General features: G+C 46.0%; 1 long non-coding RNA gene across 3 annotated transcripts in view; it reads right to left on the bottom strand.

The window, feature by feature from the left end:
* The window catches only part of LOC127299280 (uncharacterized), a 141506-nt gene extending 124343 nt beyond the window's left edge, over positions 1-17163 (bottom strand). The window contains exons 1-3 of one of the 3 annotated variants that reach the window (XR_007850365.2): positions 16645-17163; positions 16452-16547; positions 14730-15759 (exon numbers count right to left, since the gene is read on the bottom strand). This is a non-coding gene — a long non-coding RNA (uncharacterized lncRNA). Of the gene's footprint in view, positions 1-14729; positions 15760-16451; positions 16548-16644 lie in introns of those variants that run through there. The other 2 variants (XR_011744809.1, XR_011744808.1) reach the window with 2 other exon arrangements.
* Between the last annotated feature and the right edge of the window lie 9200 nt (positions 17164-26363).

Raw genomic sequence — 26363 nt, forward strand, 5'->3', positions numbered from 1 at the left:
AAACCTAATGGGCCGAAACGGGTTAAACCATCACTGCGCGGCCCAAGACGCATCTGGTGCGAGTGGGCTGCCTGACGAGCAGGGGCCACCCGTCAGCGGCTCTTAACGCGCGAAACGGTACGCGCAAACTAGGCCGTTGGATCTGAGCAGCAATCAACGGCGTGTGAGCGTCGTCGTCTCCGACGGGATTCCGGCGAGCTCACGGCGTCAGTAGGGGGTCGGAGAGCCTACCAGGCCGTTGCAGGTGTCTGGCAGTAGGCGCGAGGAAGTGGTGGTCGTCGAGGAAGCTCCTGGTGCAGCGGTGGCGCTCGGGGAGGCTCCAGGCGTCGCAGAGCTTCTGCGAGCTCCGGCGGACTCGAGCTCGCGATTCGAGGTGCTCCGACGGCTACTGGTGAAATTGATCGGGGGGTGTTGCTCAGTGAAGGGAGGGGAGTGTTTGGTGTGAAGAAAGGAGGAGCCGATCGCCCCTATTTATAGTGTCGATCGGTGGCCGTGAGGTGCTGCAAGGGAACGGCCATGGCGCGGCGCTTCTGGCGATCGAAAGGGCAAGCGAAGGACGGCAGCGTGTAGGCGTTGTCCTGGCGATGCTCTAGGTGTAGCGGGCGCAGTGATAGGGCTACGGAATCGCTCGAGCGCTTGCGGTGATCATGACAGTACCCGCGGTACTTCGCCGGCGAGGACGACGGTGACAAGGCCGCCGCAGTCGTTCGAGTGTGGCTAGCTGGTAGAGGGCGTGTAGTGGATGCTCGACGCGGCGCTAGCCTTTGCAGGGGCGGCGTAGGGCGCTCGAGGGCACGACGTCCTGACGCGCCCAGAGCGTGATCACCACGCTGGCTGGCATGCTCTGGCGCGTTTTGGACGCGCCGATTGTGGCCAATGTCGTGGCTTGGCGTTGCTAGGGCGTGTACCGTCGGTGTCCTTGAGCTGCAGGGATACTCCAGGACATGGAGAAAAGTCGAGAGAGAGGCCAGAGAGGTTTTTGGCCAAAGGTGGCCGGGTGTGCTTTGGCCTGCATAGTCTAGGGTTTCTTTTACCCCTTCTCTCACTTTAATCGACCAAGGCAGGTACTGGGATGATGCAGGGGCTGTAGGAGAGTGTAATAATCACAGGTTAAAGGGATTTAGGGAAGAAACCAGAGGATAATAGAGTGTAACTAAATTCTGGAATCATGCCTGCCAAGTGTTCGACACAATGCCCGCATGAACATTTTTGTCGAATTTTGGAATTCTTTTTGGTACATCTCAATTATATAATTAATGTGTTGGATTGGTGGTGGTGGTGTTCATTTTGGAAGTGATTTGCAACATTTCAAATTTGAGGTGATCTTCACATTGATTTAAAGTCTTCTCTTGTCCAATTTCTACTGGTCAACCTGGTCAACTTTAACCATACTGGTCAACATGAAAGTTGTAGACCTTGACATGGTCTTGGATGACCTGGCTTTAGTTGACCTTGCTTAGTTTAAGAATTGAGAAATACAGAGGGGTAAAGTAGTGAAGAAAATATTTTTGGGCCATATGACCATTATCACATGTATGATGAAATCTTGATTTCTTTGGATTTGATTCTTGCTCCAAGGATGCATTTGTGTTAGTTTATCACTTTAAAGTATTTTAGAAGCAATGGGGCAAGCAATTGTGGCCTAGGTTGAAGAATTGCAAAAAGGCATATTGTGTATGTAAGTGAAATATGGGTTTTTCCCATTTTCTTTATTTCTCCTCAATTTAGGGTTTGATCATCTTGGTTAGGGTTCACATAGCAATTGATAAACATACTAACACTCATCATGGCAATAGCACATAGGTAAAACACTCAAAGGCATAAACTATATGTGGCACTATATGCATGTTAAAAGTTTTTGTTTGTTGCAATTTTTGAATAATTGAAATTCTCTCTTGATTTTATTATTGTTGAAACTTGGGATGTTACAAACCCTTTCCCCTTACAAAAGATCTCGTCCCGAGATCTTAAAGAAAACTAGGTACTAAAGAGATCTGGGTACTCAGTCTTCATAAAGTCTTCTCTCTCCCAGGTGGCTTCTTCTTTGGTGTGGTTACTCCATTGGATTTTTAGAAACTTGATACTCCTGGTGCGAGTGGTTCTGAAAGCTTCTTCCAATATGCGAATAGGTACTTCGCGATATGTCAAATCTGAGTTGATATCGATGGCTCGATGATCGATGTTCTTGAAAACCTCGGTCTTCTCAGGTATCTCCAAGCATTTCCGGAGTAGCGAGATGTGAAACACATTGTGCACTGCTGACATTTCTTCTGGTAGATCCAGTTGATAAGACACTTCTCCACGGCGACTCAGGACTTTGAATGGTCCGACATATCGGGGTGCAAGCTTTCCTCTAAGCTGGAATCTCTGCATTCCTTTAAGGGGGGACACTTTGAGATATACGAAATCTCCGATCTCGAAGGTCATCTCTCGGCGTCTCTTGTCGGCGTAGCTCTTCTGTCTTGATTGTGCGGTCTTGAGGTACTCGCGGATCTTCTTTTTTTTTTGAAACCTTGGACAGTAGGGTGAGAAACCCTACTGACTTAATGCATTAAACTGGGACAATGACAGTTACATATGTACAAAGGTGGAGGGGGGGGGGTGTGAGAGAGATCTTGTGAACCTTCTCTTCAGCTTCCCGGAGAATATCTGGTCCAAAGACTTGACTCTCTCCAACTTCCGACCAATTCAGAGGGGTACGACACTTCCTTCCGTACAGGGCTTCAAAGGGAGCCATTTGCAAACTGGCTTGATAGCTGTTGTTGTACGAGAATTCTGCATATGGCAAGCAGTCTTCCCACTTGGATCCATACTCCAACACACATGCTCTCAGCATATCTTCCAATATCTGGTTGACTCGTTCAGTCTGTCCGTCCGTCTGCGGGTGATAGGCTGTGCTGAAATTCAGCCGGGTTCCGAGTCCTTCATGTACCTTCTGCCAAAATCTGGAGGTGAATTGGGATCCTCTATCGGATACTATTGACTTTGGGGTTCCGTGCAGGCTGACTATTCGTGAGATATACAACTCTGCAAGTCTTGGTCCTTGGTAGGTGGTCTTGACGGGGATGAAGTGGGCGACTTTGGTCAATCTGTCGACCACTACCCAGATAGAATCATTTCCTTTACTAGATTTGGGCAATCCGGTGATGAAGTCCATTCCTACCGAATCCCACTTCCATTCGGGAATCTGCAGGGGCTGTAGCAGTCCCGCGGGTCGTTGTTGTTCTGCCTTGACTCTCTGACAGATGTCACACTTGGCGACATAGCTCCCGATGTCTCGCTTCATTCCATGCCACCAGAACTGTTCCTTCAGGTCCTGGTACATCTTGGTACCTCCGGGGTGAATAGAATACAAGGTGTCATGGGCTTCCTTCAGAATAACTTGTTTCAACTCGGAATCTGACGACACGCACAAGCGTCAGTTGTACTCAAGCACTCCTTCTTCATCTACGATGAATCCCGGTGCCTTTCCCGCAGTGATTTGGCTTTTGATTCCGTCAATGCTAGCATTTCCCTTCTGGGCTTCTTTGATCTGACTAATCAGGGTGGGTTGGAGTTCAATGCTGGCGAGAAAACCTTCGCTAACTAACTCCATCCTAAACTGTTCAAACTCTTGGTGAAGGCTAGGTTGCTCTTCGGCGATCATGGAGTTCAACTGACATGGCAGTCTACTCAAAGCATCTGCTACCACATTGGCCTTGCCAGGGTGATAGTGGATTTCCATATCATAATCCTTGATTAACTCTAACCATCTCCTTTGCCGCATGTTTAGCTCCTTCTGGGTGAAGATATACTTCAAGCTCTTGTGATCCGAATAGATCTCGCATCGATTACCCATGAGGTAATGGCGCCATACTTTCAAGGCTAACACGACGGTTGCTAGCTCTAAGTCATGGGTCGGATAGTTCTGTTCATGCTGCTTCAGTTGCCTTGACAGGTACGAGATCACTTTGCCTTCTTGCATCAACACATATCCAAGACCAATCTTGGAGGCATCACAATACACATCAAATGGTTTGGTGATGTCCGGCATGATCAGTATTGGGGCTGAAGTCAGTCTGCTCTTGAGCTGTTGGAAGCTTTCTTCACACTTGCCCGTCCATTCGAACTTTTTGTCCTTCTTCAACAGTTGCGTCATAGGTCTAGCTATGCTTGAGAATCCTTCAACGAATCGGCAGTAATATCCCGCCAATCCGAGAAATGCACGGACCTCAGTTTGGGTGGTTGGGGCTTTCCATTCTGCAACGGTTTTTATTTTGGCGGGATCAACGGCAATTCCTCCTGCTGACAAGATGTGTCCCAGAAATCCTATCTCCTTCAACCAAAACTCGCACTTGCTGAACTTGGCGTACAGCTGGTGTTCCCGAAGTGTATCTAAGATCACTTCCAGGTGTTGCTCACGTTCTTCTTCGGTTTTGGAGTAGATAAGGATGTCGTCGATGAAGACAACGACGAACTTATCCAGGAAGTTCATGAAGATCTTATTCATGAGATTCATTAAATATGCGGGGGCGTTGGTTAATCCAAATGACATGACATTGTACTCATACAATCCATATCTGGTGGTGAAGGCAGTTTTGGGGATGTCCGTTGCACGGATTTTCAGCTGATGGTAACTTGTCCTAAGATCAATCTTAGAGAACACGGTGGCACCGGTCAACTGGTCAAACAGGTCTTCTATCTTGGGCAAAGGATACTTGTTCTTGATGGTGACGTCATTGAGCTTGCGGTAATCCGTACATAAACGGATCGCACCATCCTTCTTGTCCACAAACAATACTGGTGATCTCCAGGGTGATGCACTTGGTCTAATCAAACCTTTGGCTAACATATCATCCAGTTGTTTCTTTAGTTCTACTAATTCTGCCGGGTTCATACTGTGGCTATGGGTCCGGTTCCGGGGATTAGCTCAATGATAAACTCGATATCCCGATCCGGGGGCATACCGGGTAGGTCATCTGGAAACACGTCAGGGTATCTACAGACGACCCTGATTTGATCCAAGGTGGGTTTGGCTAAACTCTAGTTGCAGGTAAACTTTCTGGGCAGTTTTTCTGAGATGTGCTCTACTAACACTCCGGTGCTACTAGTCATGGTGATGGCCTTCTTGGCACAATCAATCAGTCCATGATGTTTGGACATCCAGTCCATACCCAGTACTACTTCCAAACCTTTTGTTCCCAGAACAATCAGATTGGCATAAAAGTCTATTTCATGAATTCTGATAGGAACATCTTTGCAAATTTTTCTAGCTTTAGTGGTTGATCCAGGTATTTGCACTACCATGACATGCTTCAAACTGATGGGTTGAATCTTACTAGTGCATGCAAAATCTTCCGTAACAAATGAATGTGATGCTCCAGAATCAAACAGCACTCTTGCAGGTATTGAGTTAACAGAGAACATACCCAGCACGACATCTGGGGCTTCCTGAGCTTCTTCCGCTCTCATGTGATAGAGGCGGCCGCTACGGTTGTTCGGGTTGTTGGGGGTGAACTTTTTGCCGGTGGCGACACGGCGTTGCTGCTGAGCAGGGCCATAGGTGTTGGCTGCAATCTTGGCGAGCCTCTTGGGACACTCGTTGGAGTAGTGCCCCACCACGCCACACTCATAGCAGTTTATGGTGGACTTGTCCTTGGGGGCGACAGGGACAGCGTTGCTCCCAGTCCTTGGAGCAGTGTTGGTGTTAGGGTTGGCAGGGGCTCTTATCGGAGCGCGGTTGAAGTTGTTGTTGTGGTGGACAAAGTTGTTGCTGTTGTGATGCTGTCCTCCTGTCCTAGGGTTTCCTCCACTCCGGTTCTGATAACCGGGGCGTGACATCTGTGCCGGTGGCCTGTTGTTTCGGGGGGTGAATCCTCCGCTTGAGCTAGGGCGAAACTTGGAGGTGTTGCTGGGCCCACTCTGGTGCATCATGCGGCACTTGCGGTTTTCATTGGCTTGGTTCAACTTGCCCTCCATCTGGATGGCGGAGTCAACAAGGGCTTCGAGGTCAGCAAAAGGGATGTTGACCAACACGGTCTGCATCTCATCGTGCAGTCCGTTCAGGAACCTCTCCTTCCTCTTCTCGGTGGTGTCAGTCTCATCCGGGGCGTACCTTGACAGGGTGAGGAACCTATCGCGGTATTCTACCACGGTTAGACGGCCTTGCTTTAACTCGCGGAACTCATCCCGCATCTTCTTGATGAGACCCGGTGGCACATGATACTTGCTAAACTTGAGCTTGAAATCTGCCCAAGTCATTAGTTGCCCCGCATTCAATGCGCGAGCACTTGTCCACCAGGCACGTGCAGGTCCTGCCAGATAGTGGGTGGCAAACAGCACCTTGTCATTATCTTCCACTCCGGCAACCTCAAGATTGTTCTCCATTGTTTGGAGCCAATCGTCAGCATCAAGGGGTTCCTCTGTTTTGCTAAACACCGGTGGGTTGGTGGTCTGAAAGTTCTTCAGTTTGGAGCCCGGGTGGTCATGGTTCCCGTGGCCTTGGTTGTTCTGTGCCAGCTGTTGCAGAGCAGTGATATTGGCCTGCCTTTCAGTGCGTTCAGCCTCTCTGTCCTCCATCATGAGCTGCAGCATCTGCATCAGCGCATCCTGATTTGCGTTGCGATTTGGGGGTGCCATCTAAACAGAGATATGGATCATGAGATGAGAGGGAAATTTCTATGGCTCATTTTGGGGGTAAAATCACATAATTTAAAACTTGATTCATAAGATAATAATATTACACACCACATAGTCATGAAGGTAGCATTTATTACAAGCTAACAAACCGGAGGGTTTGAAGAACCCTTTCAACAATCTACGATACATGGGGCGGATACAAAGGACCGATACATCTCATACTACGCAAGTGCTCAGAGAGGGATGGAAGCTATCCATCGATGCGGAGCGGGAAGGTGGTGTCCATCCCGGCAGGCAGGTGCTGGTAGAAGTCCATGTCTCCTTCTTCCTCCTCTTCGTAGTCATTGTCGTTGCTGACATAGGAGTAGCCATCCCCTTGGATGTCTTCCCCCTCGCCTTCTCCTTCCAGGATCTGGAGCTGCTCTGCCTGAGTGGAGATGGTCTCCTTCAGGACGGAGATCTTGGTCTTGAGGCGGTGGATGGTGGAGTCCCTCTTCGCGACCAGCTGGCGGAGAGTTCTACGCTCCTTTGCGATGACCTTGATGGTCTCCGCATACTGGTTCAGCTGTTGCTGAGTGTGGTTGGCGGCGGCGCGGGAGTTATCCAGCGCAGACCGAGTCTCGAACAACATGTAGTCGAGATGATCCACATGGTGCCTCAGCACGGGGTGGTATGGCAGGCTGAGGGGCAGCCCAACAGAGGAGTGCCTTGCAAGGTGTGCAAAGCGTTCCCCTTCAATAGCCAGCGAGTTCTGCCCGCACAGACGAGCGAGAGCCTCCTGTAGAGCATGGGCGAGTCCATCCACCCAGGTGTTGTCTCGGAGAGAGAACTGAATCTGGCGGAACATGGGTGACTCCGGCTTCCCAGGAAGGTTAGCCATGATGAGCCACTGGAGCTGGCCATTGGCTTGGTCAGTGATCTGGACTCCGTAAAACACGGGAGGCGAACGTCCGAGGAACTCCGTGAGGGCAAACAGATCCCTTTCAAAGATCAGATCCCCACCGTTCGCCAGGTCGTACACTTGAGTTTGGATGAAGGGCTCCGTCGGGATGATAGGCTCCATCTGTAGAGGGGGTGACAATCAAGTTAACAAGTGAAAGTGTTCAAAATTTTAAGTAATAAGAACATGAATTTGGTTATTTTGAAAAGATCTCAAACGTAAGGGTATGATTGTATTTTCATAACTGTTCCATTCATTATATTTAAAACTAAGTTTGCCGAACGTCCATTCTAACTAGGGTCTCCTAAGGTCAAACAATGGCTCTGATACCAACTTGTAAACACCCGGATATTTAAGTCCGGATGCCCTATTACATCATACATCGCAATCCCAGGAAGATTGTTTTTGCGAGACATAATAGTAAGTAGTTCAGAGTCATCATTTATTACAACACATAAGGTCTTACACCAAGGGATCACATGATCCAATATTACACAAATAGATTGTTCAACATCACAAATAAGTAGCGGAAGCGTAGTAGTAGTGGACTATATATTCCACAGGCAACGCTTGACGTTAGAAGACGATCCTAGTTATCGAAGACATCCTGCTGTCCGTCATCCTGATACTGTTGCTCCTCTTCAAGGTCTGGCATTTGAATAGCCAGGGCAAAGCCATGAGTACTTTTAAAGTACTCGCAAACTAATACTAAAGTAAAACATCTTAACTGTAGTAAGAGGTACTAAGCTCTAGGTTTATTTGTATAAAGCCAAGTTTTCATTTGATAAACCTTTAGTAAACACCCATCATTTGCTAGACTAACTCAAGTGGGAACATTAGTGTCACTCCCACAAATCATTGGGGATCCAAGTCAAATTCACCTTTCAGTTCACCATTCCTTTTTAAGATCACAAAATTCTGATAGAGGAAATAGTATGGCCTTTCCAATCGTCCATAACCGTGGACACGGCTATTCGAATAGGTTTAACACTCTGCAGAGGTTGTACTCTTGTGCCACAACTTTTGATTACATCCGTCAAGGATAACCCCAAATCATCGTAACACAGTACGCGGATCATCAACCTTAACCTTTCACTTATATGTCCTAGTATAGGCACCTCTCCCCATGAGCTTGGCCTCCCGGTGAGAACCAACTGTTAACCCGGGAACTGCACAGGGCTTGGGTCATACATTCACCTCATATTCACATCATTTCTCATGTACGGAGGCAGCCTCGGCGTAACCCCTATGATGCTTGTTTAGAGGGAACCCATACTATAATACACAAGTTTCTAGTTAAGCCCTACCCATAATCAGGTATTGTGGGGGTACTTGTATAATTGGAAGGGTATCGCATTCAAACCCATATCAGTTTTATATCAAAAATCACCATCTTCTCTTGGGCACATTCACATTCAAAGTCATTCAATGGAATGAACCATCATTCCAAGGTTTCAATTTCATTTCAAAGTCACATGTTCCCATCTAGAGTAGTCCAATTTTATTTGTTTAGCACTAGCAACTATGTCATGAGGGGGCTATCTAGCTTTGAGTGTTTCTAATATCACCTTTGATCTTGCTCTAATCTATACCAAGTGAAATCATAAATCAAAAAGTACTTTGAAGTAAATAAGCAAAAGTAATTGCAAAGTAAAAACATGGGATAGGTAAAGCATAAATTTAAAAGAGGTGATGGTGCCATGCTTTGGTAGAGCCTTGCATCATGATGGTTAGCAAGATTATTAGCTTGCCTTGAGCAGAGTAGTGATCGAAGTTCTCTTCTTCTCCTTGGGAGTAGGCTTCCTCCTCTTGATACTCCTCGTTACTAGCGTCTATATACGAATACGAGGTATAAATACTAAACCAAACTCACATACTAAACTAAAAACACCCAAAAGAGTTCCCACACTAATTCCATCATCAATCAAACATGGCATGGTGGATTGTTGGATGAGTTCTTAAAAATAATTTCCTCTTATTATTATTATTTCTTAACTTTGGTATGTAGCTTTTTAGAGAAATTAATTTCTTCTTATTACCTCAGATTAAGATTTAATCTCTTCATATAATAATCAGGTATGAAATATAGGTTGACCCAAGGTCAACATTTCATATCTATTATATCTGAGTATATAATAATTGAAGTGCTATACTTCACATAGTTTTAATACTTCTCATTTAAATGAATTAAAATCTCTAAGTAATAGTTATCAGAGGTTCATAATTCTAAGTCATCCTCTCTGGTGGTATTACTTAGTGATCAAGATTTAAATGAGAAGATAGCTCTCATATCACTTATTGAATTTTAAATTCAAGTCGAAAAGCACTAGAATTGACTACATAGCTATTTTATTTCATCTAGTCCATGATCATGCAAATAACATGTCTATATTATTGCATAATCAATTAGAGGACATCAATTGTGATTTATTCGAATTGGAATCAACTCAAAATTAATTATGGTTGAATTTTAAATTAATTTTCAAGTTGCAAAAGTCCCTGACTTGTTATTTTTAACATTTAAATTCTACTACGAATTTGGAGAGGGGACCAGTGGCATTATTTAGATCATGTTATGAGCTTTCTGAATATATAAAATTCGTTAAATTTGGTGTAGTAGATTTTAAGTTATTCAATTTTAAAGTGGGCAGCATAATTGAATTTGAACTAAATGAATTAATTCATTTTTGAATTATTGGGCCACGCGGGAAAACCTAATGGCCGAAACGGGTTAAACCATCACTGCGCGGCCCAACACGTATCTGGTGCGAGTGGGCTGCCTGACGAGCGGGGGCCACCCGTCGGCGACTCTTAACGCGCGAAACGGTACGCGCAAACTAGGCCGTTGGATCTGAGCAGCGATCAACGGCGTGTGAGCGTCGTCGTCTCCGACGGGATTCCGGCGAGCTCACGGCGTCAGTAGGGGTTCGGAGAGCCTACCAGGCCGTTGCAGGTGTCTGGCAGTAGGCGCGAGGAAGTGGTGGTCGTCGAGGAAGCTCCTGGTGCAGCGGTGGCGCTCGGGGAGGCTCCAGGCGTCGCAGAGCTTCTGCGAGCTCCGGCGGACTCGAGCTCGCGATTCGAGCTGCTCCGACGGCTACTGGTGAAATTGATCAGGGGGTGTTGCTCAGTGAAGGGAGGGGAGTGTTTGGTGTGAAGAAAGGAGGAGCTGATCGCCCCTATTTATAGTGTCGATCGGTGGCCGTGAGGTGCTGCAAGGGAACGGCCATGGCGCGGCGCTTCTGGCGATCGAAAGGGCAAGCGAAGGACGGCAGCGTGTAGGCGTTGTCCTGGCGATGCTCTAGGTGTAGCGGGCGCAGTGATAGGGCTACGGAATCGCTCGAGCGCTTGCGGTGATCATGACAGTACCCGCGGTACTTCGCCGGCGAGGACGACGGTGACAAGGCCGCCGCAGTCGTTCGAGTGTGGCTAGCTGGTAGAGGGCGTGGAGTGGATGCTCGACGCGGCGCTAGCCTTTGCAGGGGTGGCGTAGGGCGCTCGAGGGCACGACGTCCTGGCGCGCCCAGAGCGTGATCACCACGCTGGCTGGCATGCTCTGGCGCGTTTTGGACGCGCCGATTGTGGCCAATGCCGTGGCTTGGCGTTGCTAAGGCGTGTTCCGTCGGTGTCCTTGAGCTGCAGGGATACTCCAGGACATGGAGAAAAGTCGAGAGAGAGGCCAGAGAGGTTTTTGGCCAAAGGTGGCCGGGTGTGCTTTGGCCTGCATAGTCTAGGGTTTCTTTTACCCCTTCTCTCACTTTAATCGACCAAGGAAGGTACTGGGATGATGCAGGGGCTGTAGGAGAGTGTAATGATCACAGGTTAAAGGGATTTAGGGAAGAAACCAGAGGATAATAGAGTGTAACTAAATTCTGGAATCATGCCTGCCAAGTGTTCGACACAATGCCCGCATGAACATTTTTGTCGAATTTTGGAATTATTTTTGGTACATCTCAATTATATAATTAATGTGTTGGATTGGTGGTGGTGGTGTTCATTTTGAAAGTGATTTGCAACATTTCAAATTTGAGGTGATCTTCACATTGATTTAAAGTCTTCTCTTGTCCAATTTCTACTGGTCAACCTGGTCAACTTTAACCATACTGGTCAACATGAAAGTTGTAGACCTTGACATGGTCTTGGATGACCTGGCTTTAGTTGACCTTGCTTAGTTTAAGAATTGAGAAATAAAGAGGGGTAAAGTAGTGAAGAAAATATTTTTTGCCCATATGACCATTATCACATGTATGATGAAATCTTGATTTCTTTGGATTTGATTCTTGCTCCAAGGATGCATTTGTGTTAGTTTATCACTTTAAAGTATTTTAGAAGCAATGGGGCAAGCAATTGTGGCCTAGGTTGAAGAATTGCAAAAAGGCATATTGTGTATGTAAGTGAAATATGGGTTTTTCCCATTTTCTTTATTTCTCCTCAATTTAGGGTTTGATCATCTTGGTTAGGGTTCACATAGCAATTGATAAACATACTAACACTCATCATGGCAATAGCACATAGGTAAAACACTCAAAGGCATAAACTATATGTGGCACTATATGCATGTTAAAAGTTTTTGTTTGTTGCAATTTTTGAATAATTGAAATTCTCTCTTGATTTTATTATTGTTGAAACTTGGGATGTTACACCAATGCCGGCCTCTCGCGTGCCAGGGGTTGGCATGGGCTGGTTCAGGGTTGCCTGGAGATGCTCTAGGACAAAATTAAAGGAAGAGAAAGGATCAGAGATGGGGGATGGCATGGAGGTGTGTAAGGGTGCACGACATGGGCTTGTGCTGCTCCTCTCCATGCTTTAATCACCAAAGTAATGGCATGGTTTGGACCAGAGAACATAGGAGTACAAGATTGATCAGGGTTGGTCTCAGGTTTAGGCCAAAAACTGCTGGGTAATAGCATGTGTGTGCAAAGTTGATTCCTGCCGGCCAAGTGTTCGATCAAATGGCCGCATGAACATTTTATTTGAATTTTGCAACGATTTTTGGTGGAGTTGATTCAATTAATATTTGGCACACAATGGGGGTGGTGGTGTGCAAAATTGAGTTGGTTTGTGAAATTCCAAAATGTGTAAGATCTAGTTTTTGTTTCAAAGTTGCCACTTGCCATTCTTATATTAAGCAATTGAGACAGAGTCAACCATGTTGGTCAACACAAAAAGTGTTCACCTTGATGCGCTCTTGGATGAGGTGGAAAGAATTGGAAGGGTTTGGTTTAAGATTTGCTTAATACAAGGGCTCAAAGTGGGTAACATATTAATAGTGGCAGATTTGACCAATATCATATGTAACTTGAATTTGATTTTTCCTTTGCTTTGATTTGTGATTCTTTGATTCAAAAGTGTTTGTTATTGGTCTATTGATGTTTCCCAAGCATTGGCACAAGTCATTATGGCCTTGGTTGAGGATTTGCAAAAATGGCCATTTGCTCTCATGTGGCTTTTTCTTTTATTTTCCCTTTCTCTTATTTGATTTCTTTTGTACCTCCATTGGCAAGTGTTAGGGTTTTAGAGGTACTAGTAACACTCAAGCAAACAATCATGGCACAACTCAAACCAAACATGCAAGATCACTATGCAACCTATTACAAGTTTTTGTTAGTTCCAAAATTTTGAAAATTGGAAACTCCTTTTCTTATTGATTTGAAATTTGGGGATGTTACACTAGCTGAAATTTTCTCGGTGCCCTTTGGTGACCAGGAGCCGTCCCGCGGTGTCGGTGTGCGGCGGTGGCTGGTTGCTGGACAGGGCGATGGAGAATTGGGGATGGTGGATGGATGCCTGGTGCGTCCGAGAGGAGTACTTATTGCTTCCGTGCGAGGGTTAAATAATAGGGTTTACCAAACGGCATGCATGCCGCCCCACACTGCACGTTGTCCGTTGTCCGTGTTACAGGCCATTCTCTAAGACTGCTCATAGTGGGAGTAACATAGCTAGTAGCATCACACATCTCAAGGCATTTTGGTGATAATGCATGCTAATAAATGAGGAAAGAGAATGAGATGGTAATTAGCTATGTTACCATAACATCACACACATCAAGACAAGATGAGTCATTAACATAATAAATGATACAATACTTGACACCACATATAAGTTACTACCCACTATGAAGGTAATAACCTAATCTAGTAACATGGTATATGCTACTAGTCTAACTCCCCACTATGGCGTCCCCACATCCTGCCACCATATCGATCGTGTATTCCACTGTTTTGGCTAATACGACGGCTTACCACCATTATTAAGGCGTGCATCGCGAGCACCAGCCACAGGCTGGATATCGGCGCTCACATGTCGCCCGGTCCCATATATGCAGTCTCGGCCAATCTCGTGCTTTTCTAACACCATTTCAGTCAAAACTCTCCACCACGGCACTTCTATCCCAATGCCCCGATGAGCTTCTCCGCCAACCCATCGACACTGCCCCACGTCTACCCCGTCGCCCCAACGAGCTCCTCCTCCAACCATGTTTGAATCAATGGTAAGATCTTCCTGTTTTTTTCTAGCTAATAATTAGCTCTGATGGTGTCCAGCGATTTATGAAAATATTAATCAAAAATTATCCAAAAGTATATTTTGTGTACTAGATCTGATTGATGTTGTGAACTGATTTTGCAATGCCCGAATTCATCCACTCGTCACTCATGACAGGAACCTTAATTTCAGTTGCACCGAGGTAGGACCAAACTGACGCTTTGCAGCAAACGTCAACTGTCAAGTTGTAAACTGCACAGTATAGTAAGAACTCAACCATCCTTAGAGTAATATAGTATATGTACCGATTTAGAATCATTGAGCTGATGTACTGAACTGATGACTGTTTTGTATGTGACTGTTAGACAAGGTGATCAAGGGGAATAGTAATGAAGCATACCAGGGGGATAGATTGCTCGCTACTGCATTATTCAGTTAAGGCTAATGCATGATCTGTGAACCTGATGGTTTGTTATCTCGGTCAGATATTTGAACGGTTTCTATTAGATATTAACTGTCAGTCAGTTACAACTATGAGAACGTGGTGATTGATGTCTCAGTCAGTCAGATATCAGATATATGAATCTTTTCAGTTCTGTCATTTATTTACATTTTAATAGCTGTTAAATAGGCGGAACTCAATCGCCGAGAACAAAAAAGAAGAGGCGGGCAATATTTTTGATTTGATCGGTATTTACTCACAATGACAGGCCAGCATTTGCCAACATACTTCAAAGAGTTGCTAGAATCCGTGATCGCCCGACACATAGAGCTCTAAAAATGATTTGATTGAGCGTATTTGGAAAAAATTTAGGCTAAAATAGATTATTTGCTAGTCCTGGTCTGTGTAATGCTAAATATAGTTTATATATATTTTAGCAATATTACATTCAGACTAAATTATTTATCCATGTGTACCAATAACAATGTGGGGTAACTAATGTTAGGAAATTAGTTATCTCGAAAATTTATAGCCAACGAATAGGGAGAATAATGTTGGTGAATTACTATGTTACTGTTGACGAACTACCGTAGGATAACTACCGTGGAAAAATTACGGTCAAAAAAGTGTGTGGAAGAACCATTGTCGAATAATTGAAAAAAAGCAACGTCAAAAAAAGTCGGGGCTAGAGGGTAAGTACAGTCGGGCCGATATGTCATGTCAAAAAGTTGACGCAATCAGTGATCGGAAGAAAATAGTTATGTTATCGATTGGGAAAAATAATTATGATAAAATAAAGCTAGTAGTCATCAAGCACTCTGAAAACAATGTCACTATATTCATCATGCAGGAGTAAGTCTTTTCAGGACGTGGACTTTTTGTAAATTTCTAAGAAGTATTATGTTCAGACATTGCACTCAAATTGGAGACTTGGAATTTAAAAAATGCATTAGTGACTTCAACTTAAACCTTGGTGACTCAACTCCGAGAGGAAGAAGAAGTATGTGGTTAAACAGGTTGTGGTGTTCTACCTGATGACTCCCCTTGGTAGGGATGTCTATTTCCTATGCGATCCATTCCAAATATCAGACCTGTTAACGTGCAAATAGAGACAAGAAAACAATGTCAATCTCAAGTTGCAGTAATCTGTTTTATGCATGCCACTAAAAAACTTACATTCTGCTCTTGATCCGGAGGTTTCTTTTTCTTCATATTAACGGAACCGCAGATGTAAGTGCTCACTACCCGATCAGCCCAACTTTTTAAAACCATGATAAACCTAAGATACAAGAAAGCAAGTACGTGAAAATGGTTGTCCGTCGATGTGGCAAATGCAAAATAAGGTGCGAACACAACTGAGGGCACTCTCAGTGGTTCGTACCTGCAGCTGTTATTAACTGAATCAAGTTATTAACTGAAAGTTTAAGCTGATCATAAAAAGTTTTATATTTATCAATTTACCAAAGAGAAGCGCACATCATACTATATAAAGTTATAAACCATGTTCTGTAGCTTCGTGATAAAATTTCTGAAACCAATCAGAGAACAAAATCCAAGAACAAATCTTCAGTGGATGATCAGCTGAGGTGGGCAAAGTAATGAATAACAATTCCAGCAATTTTTTTTTTTTTTTTTGCGGGGGAATTCCAGTAATTTGTTACCCATCGAACAAACATGAACTAAGAAAATAAAAGATTGCTTGGGTGCAAGAATTTCACCAGGTGCTGGTATGTGCATTAGCAGTACTAAATCTACAAAAAAGATTGTAGTAACCGCGTGCAAATCAATACATGAAACAAAGAAGCGCTATCAGTTAGTATGCATCAGATGAGTAGATGATTCAGATCTGCCAAACTCGATCGAAGATTAGCACTTTAGCAGTGCATGCCGGTCGGTGCAAATAATGCAGATGGAAACAACATAGATGGATCCTGTGATAGGGAGACCAAGTGAGGACTAGCACTAACTTACTTGGTGCGCTAGGGATCTAGGCGGGCGTGTGGAAGAAGATTTCTTGAAGCGACTCCTCCTTCGCTAGCTGCTTGTTCGTCGGCGAGTTCACAGCCTCTGCACAAAGGATATGGAACAGCTAGTTAAAGATGGCAAAATGCATTTACACAACTAAACGGCAAGTATAGAGAGAAGGGGTTGCGTTCTGACTCACCTTGTCTATTCTCTTGGACCTGAAGGGAGACGGAGCTCGCTTTCCCAGCGCCGGGTGATTCGGAGGAGGGCAGTGAGGAGATCGTGGGCAAGGCCGCGCGTAGGGGAGTGGTCGTCTCGTCGCCCGACAGCGGAGAGGCTGGCGACGAAAAGATCTGCAGCAGCTGCTGCAGTTCCACGCGGGTCGTGCTTCTAGTCGTCGAGGTGGAGTTCAGAGTAGGAGCTGCGGAGCTCGCTTTCCCGGCGGTGGAGGCCTAACAGAGTGGCCGGCGGTGGCAGATTCGTTTCGGCGAGGGACCGAGGCCGGGCGCAGGGTGAATGGTCGTCGATGGAAGCCCAGGTCACCCTGTCCCCCTTGAGTCCAACAGGGGAGGGGAAGGGCAGCAGGCCAGCAGCTGCTACGCCCGGAGTACCCGGACGTGTGCACTTCGTTGGCTGCTCGTCGGCGATGAGAAGAGGAGCAGGGAGCTGGAGGTGGAGTCGTGGACAGGACAATGGTTGTCCGGCGCTTCGAGCTTGCTTGGAATCAGCTTGGCCTCTATTAATGGCCTCGCCGGTGGCTGGAGCTGAAAGGTCTTGTCACTACAGCACTGGGGTCTGAGACCTGGACCACCGCTGCTAGCCTGCTATCATCGGTGCCGTGGCCGCTGGCACACGACGGGCATTTATCAAGCAAGGACGGGCAACGGGCATGCACACTACGAAAAAATGTGTAGTTTGTACCGGTCAGATACGTTGCACTGCACTATCATCAGTTCTTAATTAGTGCATTGCTTACCTAAGTTAATCCGGAAATTCAATTCGGAACATGGGAGCATATGCTCCTGCCACCGGAAAAATATTTTGAAATGTTCAAAAAATTCGAACAAAAAATTTCTTGCTTACGTATCAACATTTTACGTGCGCAGACCAAGTCTTGCGAAAAACCGACATTTTTTGTGACTTGTGCGAAAAAGATAAACAAAACGTCTCATACACAACCATTTTTTACAGAAAAATTTGTCTTTTTTACAGATGACACTCAAAATGTCGGTTTTCTGTGGAACCACTTTGTGACTGTGTAGAATTTCGAGATGTATCTACTAAATTTTGTGTTCAAATTTTTCAACATTTTAAAAGTGCATTTAAAATGAAGTTTAAAAACCGGGAGCATATGCTCCCGGGTGCCAAAACGCCACTCCCAAGTTAATCGACCTATTTCTTATGTATCAATGTCTACTTAAACATGCTAATTATCTCAGATCTAATTCGTCAACAAATTTTATCTACGGTTCATTTTTTGGACAGAAAAATATCTTCCAACAATTTGTTTAGTTTGACACGATTATTTGTTTTGGAAATATAAAAAAGACTAAACATTCTAATAGGAACCATTAATGTTCACTATAAAACGGATCTGTTACATATTTACAGCCTATAGTGCACCCAAAGTAAACATATTTTTTATGGATAATTATTCTTTATAAATTTTGAACGATTTACAAATCTCGTGCATAACCCACAACAGTGATATGTGAGATCTTTTGTAGTAAATGACGTTTTATTATTTAAAAAAAATACAACTTACATCTGACCTCTGCAAAACATGGATGCACGCAGCCGCATACATAACCAGAATCTTATTACAAAAATGAAAATACTAAAAAGAAACAACTAAAAGGTGCACGCCTAAGAGAGGAAGGTCGATCTGCAGCTTACGCCGTCATCCATGCTGAAAAAAAAAATCTCGTTGTATCCTCTAATCGTGAAGATATCTCTATAAATAGCTCGCGATACTCCACGTGCTGAAAAAAGACCACGAACGTAGCAAAGCGGTGCACCGGTGAATAACCTACAACAAAGAATTTATCATTAAATTTTTTTTCATTTCTACATAGCCATAATGACCAAATAATGGTAATCGTATCCCACACGAATAAAAGTTTAAACCTATGATCCACCCTATTAAGTCAGTTGCCAAAAATATTTGCAACGCTCCGCGACAGGTACAAGGTAGAACCAATTTAGATTATTGACCATATAGATCTTGTGAATTGGCATGGGAAGAAAAGCTACTTGATGATTTCTTACTATCACCTTGCAAAAAGAATTTTTATCGAAAATAGTCTAATCTACGCAAGACTCCTTTGAGTAATTGGAAGAAGAAAATCATATACAATACCATATTATTGAGTACGGAATAAATGAGAACCAAACATCCACCAAGAGATAGTAATTTGTCTTTCCAATTGGATAAACATATATGTAGTCTTTCCTTGACGTGTTTCCATTCAGCTAAAATTAAGCGCCGATAATGAATCGAGATACCCAAATAACTAATTGGAAACAGACCGATCCCGCAGCCAAAGAGCTCAGCATAGAGGGTGGCCTCGTAGTTAGCTTTGCTGAAACAGGACATGTCACTTTTATGGAAGTTGATACGTGAGATGTGATTGTCTATTTTAATGTTGATGAGGACATCCCTACTGAACTACTACCTCCGTCATTGCAAGATGAAGCCGATGTTGCTGTGAAGCTCAAGTCCAATGAAGTTTGGATTGGACCCATTACAAGGGCTCGTGCGAAGCTACTTAAACAACAGGTGAATTCGCTCTTGAATGATACTTTGATCAATGAGATCTTTATACTACTAAGTCTTTCCACTTATGTATGATCAGGTATGAAGATGGAGCAAGTGTCGCACGAGGAAGAGAGGAGCAGCTTGACATGGTGCTGGACGTGAAGACATCCCATGGACGCACGAGGGAGGAGAGGGAGGCATGCGCGAAGGAGGGAGAAGAAAGCATCGAGGCCGGCGCCACGGGGTGCCACACCGGATGGGCCGGTCCCGGCCGGGCTGTACACCGGTGCACACCGGAGCAAGATCCAGGAAAGGAGGCGTGTTGGCCCGGTGCCAGGCCCGGCGGCCGCCGGATGACCCGGTGCCTCGGCCGATCCCACCGGACCGTATGCCGGTCGAGTCCGAATCAGTTTCGACCGAGTCCCGATCTGGGTCGGATTGTATCCCCTATTTTCGACCCCTTGTCGTCCTGGACCCCTATATAAGTGTCAGGGACGCCCGAAATTAGGTTTAGACCATGTTTAAGATAAATCCTAGTTCATAGTTGTTTGCTACACAAAACTATTGATACCAACACTCTCCAATTCGTTTCGATCTGGAGTTTTATGCTACTGAAAGTTTGTGTGATCTGTTGTTCCATTGGGGATTAGAAGATTGCAATTTACCGCTTCGTGGTCGGCGGCTACGTGCACAAGTGTGTGGATTGCGAATATCTTGTATGGTTGAGAGTTGTTGCATTGGCGATAGGAATCAATCGAGAGACTCGTCAGCGTCATACAAGTTATCATCTACTTATCATCATATTCATCTGTTGTGTTCATCGCGTGTTCATCACCATCCACCTCGCTTACTGAGAAGATCGGGCAATGCAACATCTCTCAACCCTGCAAGATATTCGCAACTCTACACACTTTCGCACGTAGCCGACGACCACGAAGTGGTAAATTGCAATCTTGTAATCCCCAATGAAACAGCAGATCACACAAACTTTCAGTAGCATAAAACTCCAGATCAAAACGAATTGAAGAGTGTTGGTATCAATAGTTTTGCGTAGCAAATAACTATAAACTAGGGTTTATCTTAAACGTGGTCTAAACCTAATTTGAGGGCGTCCGTGACACTTATATATGGGTCCATGACGACTAGGGGTCGAAAATAGGGGATACAAACCGACCCAGATCAGGATTCAGTCGAAACTGATTCGGACTCGGCCGGCATACGGTCCGGTGGGACCGGCCGAGGCACCGGGTCATCCGACGGCTGCTCGGCCTGGCACTGGGTGGGCACCGGCCCAACGTGCCTCCTTTCCTGGATCTTGCTCCGGTGTCAACCGGTGTATAGCACGGCCGGGACCGACCCATCCGGTGTGGTACCCGGTGGCGCCGAGCATGGCGCCGGCCTCGACGCTTCCTTCTGAAAGTATAGAGATGGTAAACCTAGAGGGGGGGTGAATAGGTTTCTACAGATTTTAATTCTTTCTTTGCAATATTAGGCTTTGCGGAATATAAAGGTGAGCCTAATGCAAACTAGGTGAAGCAACCTATATGAGGATACAACTAACTCGAGCACGAAGGCTCTCACAGGCAGTTAAATCACAAGTAAAGAGTTCGGTTAGAGATAACCGATAGCACGTGGAGACGAGGATGTATTCCCGTGTTCCCTTGCTTTGCAACAAGGTACGTCACGTTTGGAGGAGTGGAGGTCCCACGAAGGATTCCCCGCGCCACGAAGGCTCACCCTATTCTCCGGAGCCTATCCCACGAAGGAATAGCTCTCTCACTTGTGGTAGACTTTGAGGTAGCCTCCAAACCTTCACAATCTTGCCCGGAGCAGATCCACAGCCCGGATGCTTCCGGACTCCTCTTGCCCACCTAGGGTTTCCAAGGAACCCTAGGAAGCAAGCTTCTTGATGAATACAAGGGGGAATAAGATTTGGCTTGGTAGAACGGTAGATCGGGTCCTCCTCTATCGTTTCCCCGGAGGGATTTGAGTTTGGGTGGAGGAGGAGGGAGATCTGAGGCTTTTGGTGTTTCTAACAATGGAGTATGGAAGAAGGAGGTCAAGAACAGCTTGTAGTGTAGTGCCTAACTGTTCAGAGGTAGAAGAAGGCCTATTTATAGTGTACTTCGAAATATGGCCGTTGGTCACTTGCCACATCAGCAGATTCCTCGAGGAGCCCGGTCGACCGGATCTGGCGCCGGACAGGCCGGTCCACAGCCCGGTCCGACCAAGACCATCGACGGACCGGCCGGTTTCCAACCGGAGCTGGGACCGGGTCTTGACCGGGCAGGCGCCATTCTTTACTGGATAGTGCCCGGATGGCACAGGCGCAAAGGCCGGTTGCAGACCGGGATGCCCGGTCTAGAGCCCGGTCCGACCGGGCCAGGAACCGGAGCAGCCGGTCCAAACCGGGCTGGCGACCGGACACTGACCGGGCCATTCTTCATTCTTTACTGGATCTCGTCCGGATGGCACTGGTCCTTGGTCCGGTTGGTGACCGGGTCGTCCGGCGCCAGGGCCGGTCCGACCGGATCTAGGACCGGCCAGACTCTGCAAACCTTGCTGATTCTTCATCGAATTGGGGGGTCTCCCGTTGCCTTCTTGTTCCATCGATACACCATTATACCTCTTTGGCTAATACCTGTGAATTATCTTGTAGACATGTATTAGTCCAAATACTCTAGCACGGTGTCATAGTTACCAAAATAATGGATAAGGGTAAAATACCCTTACAATCTCCCCCTTTTTGGTATACGATGACAAACCGAGCTAAAGTCACATATAGATATTATGATAAGCTCTAAACCTTGATTCCATATAAGATATTACGATAGCTCCCCCATAATGTGTGCACTTGGAGAATTTGCGTTTGAATGCAAAGTGCACCATTTGTGGAATATGAGAAGCTCCCCCAATATCTTTAGGAAACAAGCATGGTATGGACAAGTATATCAAGATATATAAGCATAAAGCATGATTATCCTAACATAGAGTAGCACACATAATAGTCGTCCATACATATCCATACATGAATTATTCGAAGTAGCAAATGGTTCTTGAGAAATCAAACAAATACGCACAAGCCATATAAAATCCAAATAAAGCAACTCCCATGGCTTGTGACAATCAAAGAACCCCGTGATTCTAGACTCTACTCTCTTCTCCCCTTTGGCATCGGAACACCAAAAAGGCGAAGAAAAAAGGAGAGATGCTAGCGTCCCATCAATAGAACTCGTGCCCCGTGGATGGAGAGCTGCCATCACCATCCTCATCGTCGGCTTCCTCATCATCATCCTCACCATTGTCATCCTCATCACCTTCATCCTCTTCATCATCAGCATCAGCAGTAGGTGCACGGGCAGGTCTAGGAGGAGGACCACCAAAGTACAAGGAAGGATCAAAGTTCTGGAACATCTCATCAGAGAGGAGAGGCATCTCCCAGTTTGGTGCATGGACAGGCTCCAACTCAGGGCCAGGAGGAGGAACAGGTGCATTCCTAGTAGCCATGAACTCATTTTGGCGCCGCCTCGTCTCTTGGTTCAAAGAAAGACTTTGATGTGCAACATCATTGGTGTTCTTGCACATCTGCCATAGGCTAGAGAAGAACCGTGAGACACCATGCTGTGGGCGCCTAGAGTGGCTGGAGCTAGCATGGTCATGGCGTTCCTTGGACCGGCGCTCAGAAGGCCTCATGGCAGCGACTTCCGGTCTATCACCTTGGGCAGGTACCCTGAAGGCTGCCATCCTGACCCGTTCACCTTGCGTATTGAGAGGTGCTGGCACAACCCTGTTGATGAGCAGCTGAACATACTGGGCAAGATTAGGAGTCAATCGTTCATGAACACAGCGCCGTAGCTCACAGTAGATGAGATCACAGCCGTCAATAAGTTGCTGATGCTCAGGATGGCAATAGTACATCAAGTTCAGATGGTATGCACGACATTCACTTGTGTCGCCAATCTTGCTAATGAGACTCTCTCGGAATAGCTTGGCAAGGATAAGGTATGAGTAGTACATGCCATAGATGCTGGGAGGTCCAGGTGCGGGATCCGGAGGATAGCAAAAAGCAATGTCCCCTCTGGTGAACGTCTGCTGAGAATAGATCTTGAAACCACGAGCACGGCCTCCACCAAACCCCAAGGCTTCACAGAGATCAAGATAGTTGCAAGTGTATTTCTGTTTGCCAGTCATCCAAGTCATAGTCCTAGCTGCATCATCATGGAAAAAGACTGTGCAATGAAACTGTCTCACCAAGATTGGACAGTAGCATCCATCAGAAGGTGTCAAACACATGAGGTCATACAACCCCATCCGCCTCAAGGTCTCAACCACAAAGCGAAACTTGCTGGTTTCATACATTCCAATGACATCCTTGATGGCCTTGGGCATAATAATGGTGCCAGTCTTCATATGCTCTTGGGAGTTATAGTAGTCGTCCCACATGACTTGTTGTGTCTTGTTGGTCCAGAAAAACTTATCTCCCCCTTGGTAAGTAGGTGCCTCATACCGATAGGGGTTGGACTCTCTGAGTCTTCTCCATGCCCCAACATGTACATCACCAACATGGCAATCTGGCAATACCTCATCACCGTCTTGTGCTACATGTTTATCTTTCCTTTTATTGGCAGATGTCTTGTTACGGCCCCTAGCTGAGCTGCCACCAGTGGTCGGAGCTGCACGGCCACTTGCAAGCCTTCCTCTCTTGGCGGTAGTGCCACGATCCTCACCGCTCCAACTTCCTGTGAATCAGCAAAATAGAACAAGAGGGAGCAGGGGGGATAAGTGTACATGTCATCAGTAAATATGAGGAAGCCAAAAGCATAGCCTATATCCAAGTGTCTCGACGAAATTATGCGAAAAAGCTGGGCGGGCCGGCGCAGGGGCCGGTCAGACCGGACGGTGGACCGGACCAGCCGGTTGTCCATCCGGTCGACCGGACAGGGCGCCGGACCGGCTGGTTGAGAGGCCGGTCGACCGGGCTGTAAACCGGGTTATGCTGAGTTGTGATGTTTGCCCAGAAATTCGACACAAAATCATGCAAAAACTCACAAACTTGAACATAGACTATACTAGGAGAGTGAACAATGTGCATAGGCATGTGAGACACTCTAGTTGGCATGAGGACTTACTAACCCTAACCCTAACCCTAATTTTTCTCAAAGTTCCTCAAAATTTGGCAATGGGAGAGGAAAAGTAAGAGGGAGAGGGATAGGGAGAAGGAGTTACCCGAAGACATTGTCCTCTTTGCCCAAGTGAGCAGGAGGAACACGTGAACAAGGGGTTGAGGACCAAATCCCCAAGATCTCCCAAAATAGCTTGGGAGGAGCCAAATCCTTTGGTGAAGAGGCTTGAGGGATCCCGATCTATGGTTGAGTGTAGTTTGGGGAGAAACTAGTGGGGGGAAGGGCCTAGGGCGTGGTGGAGCTGGAGGGGGCGACGGCCATGGAGTGTTTGGAGGTTGGGGAATGATGAGGAAGAAGCCCCCAAGGGGTATCCTTCCTCAAATCATAACAGCCGCCCCGCCGGTCGTGCGTCCGGTCGACCGGACCTGGCGCCGGCTGATCCGGCCCAGGGGCCGGTCCAACCGGGCCAGAGACCGGCCACTCAGTTGTGCCTCGTTTTTGCCTCGTTTTGCCCCTATTCTTTGTGTAAGTGTGTATGAATGCTCATATGATGATGACATGTACATATAGAAAGATAGAGGATGATGAGATGAGCATAGACATGGGGTTGGGAACACAAAATTCTCTAGGCATACCCATTGGAGTGAAAATCCAAACAAGATGTAAATAGCAACAATGGGCATGATTCGAAGTATAAATCAAGAGTCATAAGTCATTTTTGAAGTGATTTTTGCAATAAGATCATTTAGCCTTGTATAGTCAAATCAAGTTGCAATTGAGACCAAATGAGGGGCGGGGGATTACTCCCCCTATGTGAAAGCGCAAATGTCATGTGACCTCGAAGAGACGTGCTTGGGTCCATATAATGACATTGGGTCTTGATACGTCTCCAACGTATCGATAATTTCTTATGTTCCATGCTACTTTATTGATGATACCTACATGTTTTATGCACATTATATGTCATATTTATGCATTTTCTGGAACTAACCTATTAACAAGATGCCGAAGAGCCGATTCTTTGTTTTCTGCTGTTTTTGGTTTCAGAAATCCTAGTAAGGAAATATTCTCGGAATTGGACGAAACTTTCGCCCAGGGTCCTATTTTTGCACGAAGCTTCCAGAAGACCGAAGAGATAACGAAGTGGGGCCACGAGGCAGCCAGGGGCTAGGGCGGCGCGGCCCAAGCCCTGGCCGCGCCGACCTACCCCCTGGGCCCCTCGTGTGGCCCCCCGCGTTGACCTTCCGCCTACTTAAAGCCTCCGTCGCGAAACCCCCAGTACCGAGAGCCACGATACGGAAAACCTTCCAGAGACGCCGCCGCCGCGAATCCCATCTCCGGGGATTCAGGAGATCGCCTCCGGCACCCTGCCGGAGAGGGGATTCATCTCCCGGAGGACTCTACACCGCCATGGTCGCCTCCGGAGTGATGAGTGAGTAGTTCACCCCTGGACCATGGGTGCATAGCAGTAGCTAGATGGTCGTCTTCTCCTTGTTGTGCTTCATTGTTGGATCTTGTGAGCTGCCTAACATGATCAAGATCATCTATATGTAATTCTATATGTTGTGTTTGTCGGGATCCGATGGATAGAGAGTACTATGATTATGGTGATTATCAATCTATTGTTTATGTGTTGTTTATGATCTTGCATGCTCTCCGTTATTAGTAGAGGCTCTGGCCAAGTTTGTACTCTTAACTCCAAGAGGGAGTATTTATGCTCGATAGTGGGTTCATGCCTCCATTGAATCTGGGACAGTGACAGAAAGTTCTAAGGTTGTGGATGTGCTGTTGCCACTAGGGATAAAACATTGATTCTATGTCTAAGGATGTAGTTGTCGATTACATTACGCACCATACTTAATGCAATTGTCTGTTGCTTTGCAACTTAATACTGGAGGGGGTTCGGATGATAACCTGAAGGTGGACTTTTTAGGCATAGATGCAGTTGGATGGCGGTCTATGTACTTTGTCGTAATGCCCAATTAATCTCACTATATTTATCATATCATGTATATGCATTGTTATGCCTTTCTCTAT

The sequence above is a fragment of the Lolium perenne genome, chromosome 5 (assembly GCF_019359855.2).
Source record: "Lolium perenne isolate Kyuss_39 chromosome 5, Kyuss_2.0, whole genome shotgun sequence".
Lineage (NCBI taxonomy): Eukaryota > Viridiplantae > Streptophyta > Magnoliopsida > Poales > Poaceae > Lolium > Lolium perenne.